Source organism: Salvelinus sp. IW2-2015, unplaced genomic scaffold (genome assembly GCF_002910315.2).
Source record: "Salvelinus sp. IW2-2015 unplaced genomic scaffold, ASM291031v2 Un_scaffold2154, whole genome shotgun sequence".
Taxonomy (NCBI): domain Eukaryota; kingdom Metazoa; phylum Chordata; class Actinopteri; order Salmoniformes; family Salmonidae; genus Salvelinus; species Salvelinus sp. IW2-2015.
In genome coordinates this window covers 107,644-114,996 of record NW_019943486.1, presented here as the reverse complement: position 1 = coordinate 114,996, position 7,353 = coordinate 107,644, and the positions used below count along the sequence as shown (strand labels likewise).

General features: G+C 44.7%; 1 long non-coding RNA gene across 1 annotated transcript in view; it reads right to left on the bottom strand.

The window, feature by feature from the left end:
* Positions 1-504: 504 nt before the first annotated feature.
* LOC139025028 (uncharacterized) overlaps positions 505-7,353 on the bottom strand; it is a 43,556-nt gene continuing 36,707 nt past the window's right edge. Inside the window, exons 2-3 of the long non-coding RNA XR_011476460.1 lie at positions 2,721-3,493; positions 505-592 (exon numbers count right to left, since the gene is read on the bottom strand). This is a non-coding gene — a long non-coding RNA (uncharacterized lncRNA). The remainder of the gene's footprint in view (positions 593-2,720; positions 3,494-7,353) is intronic.

The window sequence follows — 7,353 nt, the reverse complement described above, 5'->3', positions numbered from 1 at the left end:
AAGAATAAAGAGAGAGAGAGAGAGCGAGAGAGAATAGAAAAATGGGTATAATTTAATCAGAAATGCACTTGAAAATCACCATATCCATCATTATCTTCTCCTCAGTCAATGGGAGAGGAGCGCAGGCCGATAGAGATTCATTAGACAGCCAGGTAGGTGTGTGTGTGTGTGTGTGTGTGTCTGTGCGTGCGAGTGTCTATTTCACTGTGTGTATGAAAGCATCACTGTGTGTGTGTGTTTCAGTATGTGTGTGTGTTTCAGTATGTGAGTGTGTGTGCGCGCAGGCTCTCTCTGACGCCACCTCATTGGTAAGCAGGAGAGGTAGGCAAAAAGCAGGACATTCATCACGCGCCAGACGAATGACAGAGGATTACTAGTTAGACAGTGTAATAAGCACCATCTAATTTCCTCTTTAGAATCAATTTATGTTTCCCAGCTCAAGATCATCTTCATGGGGAAAAAGCTTCCCTGCTGAGAAATTAAGCAGTCAAGAAATACCTTTAAGAGGTTGAAGTAGAGGCAGACTGGATATAAGGTAATGGCACGGTGGTGTCTGATGAAACTGAGCGGTATCTTCACCTCTTCTGGCTGTCTGGGAGGAAATAAGACTGTTTAGTTTCCCTCCTGGACTATCAGAGAACACAATCTGACCTGAGTTGTCCTCAAACGGCCAGAGAGGTGGCCAAGTACGAACGATGTATCAATATGATAACTGCATGCTGTTAGTGCAGTGGTGCAGTGCAGTACAGTAGAGTTATGCATGTGTGTGTGAGTTCGCTAATCTAGTCAAAGCGCTCTGTCTCCTCCGTGCTGTGTGTTAGTGTGTGTTAATCAGTAGTGGGGTGCTAGCTTTTCACCTCTAAAGTTAAAGATTGAGATACATGACTTTAGAGAGAGAGAGAGAAAATAAACCATTATCAAATTAAATCACATTTTATTTGTCACATACACGTGTTTAGCAGATGTTATTGCGAGTGTAGTGAAATGCTTGTGTTTCTAGCTCCAACAGTGCAGTAATATCTAACAAGTAATGTCTAACAATTTCACAACAATACACACAATACAATACACACAATAGGCACAAAAAAAGGAATGGAATGAAGAATATATAATATTTTGTTTACAAGGCAATGGTCAGAGCTGGGCATATAGACTAAGATACAGCTGGCGAAATAGAATAGAATATCAGTATATACATATTGCAAGATGAGTAATGCAAAATATATAAACATTATTAGAAGTGACTTGTGTTTCATTATTTAAAAGTGGCCAGCGAGTTCAAGTCTATTATCATAACGCGGGCAGGAAGACTCTAACGTGCTCTGGTGATGGCTGTTTTAACAGTCTATGGCCTTGAGATTAGATAGCTGTTTTCTCAATCTTCTCTGGTCCCAGCTTTGAGGTGCATCCTGTACTTCGCCTTCTGGATGATAGCGGGGTGAACAGGCAGTGGCTCAGGTGGTTATTTTTGGCTTTCCTGTGACATCGGGTGCTGTAGGTGTCCTGGAGGGCAGGTAGTTTGRCCCCGGTGATGCGTTGGGCAGACCGCCCCACCCTCTGGAGAGCTCTGTGGTTGWGGGTGGTGTAGTTGCCGTACCAGGRGGTGATACAGCCCGACAGGATGCTCTTGATTGTGCATCTGTAAAAGTTTGTAAGGGTTTTTGGTGCCATGCCACATTTCTTCAGTTTCCTGAGGTTGAAGAGGCACTGTTGCGCCTTCTTCACCACACTGTCTGTGTGAGTGGACCATTTCAGTTCATCAGTGATGTGTACCCCGAGGAACCTGAAGCTTTCCACCTTCTCCACTGCGGTCTTGTCGATGTGGATGGGGGTTGTGCACCCTCTGCTGTGTCCTGAAGTCCATGATCAGCTCCTTTGTTTTGCTAACGTTGAGTGAGAGGTTATTTWACCTGGCACCACACTCCCAGGTTCCTCACCTCCTCCCTGTAGGATGTCTTGTCATTGTTGGTAATCAGGCCTACTACTGTTGTGTCGTCTGCAAACATGATGATTGAGATGGAGGTGTGCGTGGCCACACAGTCATGGGTGAATAGGAAGAACAGGAGGGGGCTGAGCACGCACCCTTGTGGGGCCAAAGTGTTGAGGATCAGCGAAGTGGAGTTGTCGTTTCCTACCCTCCCTACCTGGGGGTTGCCCGTCAGGAAATCCAGGACCCAGCTGCACAGGGCTGTGTTCAGACCCAGGGCCTCAAGCTTAATGATGAGCTTGGAGGGTACTATGGTGTAGAATGAGCTGTAGTCAATGAACAGCATTCTTACAGGTATTCCTCTTATCCAGATGGGATAGGGCAGCGTGCAGTGCGATGACGATTGCAGCATATGTGGATCTATTGGTGCGGTAAGCAAATTGAAGTGGGTCTAGGGTGTCAGGTAAAGTAGGTGATATAATCATTGACTAGTCTCTCAAAGCACTTCATGAGAGCAGCGTCTGGTAAGACAAGGTTGCGGAGGGCTATGTATTTTTGGAAATAACAGCTGGTGCAAGATATCTAAGGAAGTCTCAAGCTATTACTCGCCTGAGGTAGCATATCTCATGATAAGCTGTAGACCATACTATGCATAGGCACTTTAATAACTCTACCTTCATGTACATATTACCTCAACTAACCGGTGCCACCGCACATTGACTAATAACATTTGATTTGATTTGATAATGACAGAAGTGAATGCTACAGGGCAATAGTAATTTAGTTCAGTTACCTTTGCTCTCTTGGGTACAGGAACAATTTTGGACATCTTGAAGCATGTGGGGGCAACAGACTGGGATAGGGAGAGATTGAATATGTCCGAAATCACTCCAGCCAGCTGGCCAGCGCATGTTCTGAGGACGCGGCTAGGGATGCCATCTGGTCTGGCAGCCTTGCGAGGGTTAACACGCTTAAATGTCTTACTCATGTCGGCCACGGAGAAGGAGAGCCCACAGTCCTTGGTAGTGGACTGTGTCGGTGGCACTGTGTTATAATCAAAGCGGGTAAAGAAGGTGTTTAGCTTGTCCGGAAGCAAGACGTCCGCGTCTGCGACGTAGGCTGGTTTTCCCTTTGTAGTCCATGATTGTCTTGCGTCTTGTGTCTGACACGTGGAATTACGACTCCACTTTGTCTCTATACTGACGTTTTGCCTGCTTATTTGCCTTACAGAGTGAATAACTACATTGTTTGTATTCGGCCGTATTCCCAGTTACCTAACCATTGTTAAATGCATTGGATCGCGCTTTCAGTTTTGCGCGAATGCTGCCATCTATCCATGGTTTCTGGTTAGCGTAGGTTTTAATAGTCACAGTGGGTACAACATCTCCTATACACTTTCTGATAAACTCAGTCACCGTATCAGTGTATTTGTCATAGTTATTCTCGGAGGCTACCTTGAACATATCCCAGTCCACGTGATCAAAACAATCTTGAAGCTTGGATTCCGATTGGTCAGAGCAGCGTTGAATAGTCCTTAGCATGGGTTCTTCTAGTTTGAGTTTCTGCCTATAGGAAGGGAGGAGAAAAATGAAAAATGGAGTCGTGATCAGATTTGCCGAAGGGAGGGCTGTGCACTCTCAAACAATAGCATGGTATTATTTCTCTGTAATAGCTACTGTAAATTGGACAGTGTAGTTAGATTAACAATAATTTAAGCTTTCTGCCCATAACAGATATGTCTATGTGCTGGGAAATTTTCTTGTTACATACAACGTCATGCTAATCGCATTAACCTACGTCATCTCAACAGTCCCACAGGGGACCCACCAATCCTGAAGAAGTTTTAAGATTGATGTGCACACAGTAAACTGCCTGTTATTCAGGCCCTGAAGCCAGGATATGCATATAATTGGTACCATTGGAGAGAAAACACTTTGCAGTTTGTAGAAATGTTCAAATAATGTAGGAGAATATAACACAATAGATATGGTAGGAGAAAATCCAAAGAAAAAACAACTGGATAAAAAAAAGACCACCCTCCTAAAAAAGGCAAGTAAAAGGTCAAATTGAAAATTAGCTCCCTGGATGCAATTCCTACGGCTTCCACAAGGTGTCAGCAGTCTATGTTCAAGGTTTCAGGCTTTTAACTTCAAAAACTAATAAGAAATGTCAGTTTTAGTACAAGGACACAGTCTTGGAAATTTGTGTTTGCGCGCGCCATGAAGACAGTTCTCACCTGCTAAAATCGGTTTCCTATTGAACATACTTCTTTCCGTAAGAAATATTATAGTTTGATTACATTTTAGGGTATCTGAGGAGTAAATAGAAATTTATTTTGACTTGTTGAAACAAAGTTTAGGGGTAGATTTTCTGATTCCTTTCTCTGCATGTTGAAGGAGTGGATTACTCAAATCGATGGCGCAAACTAAACAGACTATTTGGGATATAAAGAAGGATTTTATCTAACAAAATGACACTACATGTTATAGCTGGGACCCTTTGGATGACAAATCAGAGGAAGATTTTCGAAAAGCAAGTGAATATTTATTATTTCTGAATGTATGAAACCTGTGCCGGTGGAAAAATATTTGGATGTGGGGTGCCGTCCTCAAACATTCGCATGGCATGTTTTCGCTGTAATAGCTACTGTAAATCGGACAGTGCAGTTAGATTAACAAGAATTTAAGCTTTCAGCCGATATAAGACACTTATATGAACCTAAATGTTTAATATCCATAATTTGTATGATTATTTATTTGAATTGTGCACCCTTCAGTTTCACCGGACGCCTATCCTAGCGGGACGCCTATCCCTAAGAAGTTCCTAGAGTACACAAAGACTATTACACTAAAATATGCATGACCGACAAAGCCTTTTCCCCTTAACCATTTTCCACAAATCATTATTTGAATAGTGTACTGTATATAAAGCCAAAGAAACATATCTAACCGAGAGAATGCTATACAGAGCGAAATCATGTACCTTGATATATCTCAACACACATGTAAAGCTCAACACACACCTCCCCCAGCAAAGTGTCCAGTGCAGCTGAGACACGGGGCATACCCTGCCCCTGCTGTCAGCAATGGGAGACCCCGTTGCGTGCCACCTTATTTATCTCATTCTGGGGAAAGTGTTCTCTCGTTCCTCTCGTTTCCAGGCAATTGGTGTGTGTGTGTGTGTGTGTGTGTGTGTGTGTGTGTGCTGCGGGGCCGTGGCTGCTCGGAACAGAGCTAATAAAAAACCCTGATCCATGAAAGGCCTTGAGCAAAGACACTCAATTACCTAATGCCTGGGATAGGGGGGCCAGGGGGCCGCAGGGCCCGACCACACTGATGCTGCCACAGCGCACAAATTTACGTATGCCTGCCCACACGAGTTCATGTGGTGGGAGGGGAGATGGGTCGGGAGGTAGTGTGTGTGTGTGTGTTTGCGTTTGCGTGTGTGGAGGGGTTGAGTGTTGACTGGGTGTATCTGTGGGGGATGGGGGGTGAGTGCGTGTGTGTGTGGGGGGGGGGGTGCATATGTGCATGGACTTATTAAATTGCTGTCAGGTTTGACAAATTTGTGTAGCTGAAGTTGGAAGGTTATTTTGGACTGTGCTTTTCTGATCCCCAAAGTAAAAGTGAGTTTTTCACACCGAGGCTGTGTGTGTCTGCAAATATTGTATGGACTCATATCTCGAATAACAGTATTTAAACTGTCCAATAAGTTGACCAAAAGGAAGGGGCATATTTAAAAAACAAACAACAAGGTTGATTTCAATAACACAATGAAAAGAGGATGTTGTGAGAAAAACAGGAACTCTTGGTGGGAAAAGCTTACAGACAGCAGCTAGGTTTCCATCCAATGGAAAAACAGGAACTCTTGGTGGGAAAAGCTTACAGACAGCAGCTAGGTTTCCATCCAATAGAAAAACAGGAAKTCTTGGGTGGGAAAAGCTTACAGACAGCAGCTAGGTTTCCATCCAATAGAAAAACAGGAACTCTTGGTGGGAAAAGCTTACAGACAGCAGCTAGGTTTCCATCCAATGGAAAAACAGGAACTCTTGGTGGGAAAAGCTTACAGACAGCAGCTAGGTTTCCATCCAATAGAAAAACAGGAACTCTTGGGTGGGAAAAGCTTACAGACAGCAGCTAGGTTTCCATCCAATAGAAAAACAGGAACTCTTGGTGGGAAAAGCTTACAGACAGCAGCTAGGTTTCCATCCAATGGAAAAACAGGAACTCTTGGTGGGAAAAGCTTACAGACAGCAGCTAGGTTTCCATCCAATAGAAAAACAGGAACTCTTGGGTGGGAAAAGCTTACAGACAGCAGCTAGGTTTCCATCCAATAGAAAAACAGGAACTCTTGGTGGGAAAAGCTTACAGACAGCAGCTAGGTTTCCATCCAATAGAAAAACAGGAACTCTTGGTGGGAAAAGCTTACAGACAGCAGCTAGGTTTCCATCCAATAGAAAAACAGGAACTCTTGGTGGGAAAAGCTTACAGACAGCAGCTAGGTTTCCATCCAATAGAAAAACAGGAACTCTTGGTGGGAAAAGCTTACAGACAGCAGCTAGGTTTCCATCCAATAGAAAAACAGGAACTCTTGGTGGGGAAAAGCTTACAGACAGCAGCAACCGAGCCCTCCACTCGAAAACCAGGAGCCCTTGGTGGGAAAAGCTTAAAGACACCAGGTAGGGTGCCATCCAATAGAAAAACAGGAACTCTTGGTGGGAAAAGCTTACAGACAGCAGCTAGGTTTCCATCCAATGGAAAAACAGGAACTCTTGGTGGGACACTACCTGTCTCTTATACACATCTAGATGTGTATAAGAGACAGCTCATTGCCTCCCGATTGCCTTTTAATAGGCTAGTTTTTATTCATTCAGGGCCATTAAGGAAAGTTTGACTCCTCACCAGGGATCTTTGGGCTGAGGCCGAGCTGCCGGGCCCGGTGACAACACACACACACACACACAGACACGCATTCACACACACACAGACATGCATTCACACACACAAACACACACACACAGAGGGGCGAACAGGGGGAGGTTGTTGAGTTGATCAGTCTCCTGTGTCCGTGTGTGACTACATAAACTTTGTTTTTTCAGTCAACTGAAACGGATAATCTGCTTGTTAAACCTATACTCTCAGATGCGCTGCATCACCGCTTGGTGTGGCGGCTGCTTGGCATCCGGCCCTGGGGCGCTGCAGAGAGTGGTGCGTGCGGCCCACTGCATCGCTGGGGATGAGTTCCCTGCCATCCAGGACGTCTGTGCCGGGCAGTGTCAGAGGAATGCCCTAAAAATTGTCAAATACTCCAGCCACCCAAGTCATAAGACTGTTCTCTCTGCTACAGCACGGCAAGCGGTACCGATGCACCAAGTCTGGAACCAACAGGACCCTGAACAGATTCTACCCCCCAAGTCATAAGACTGT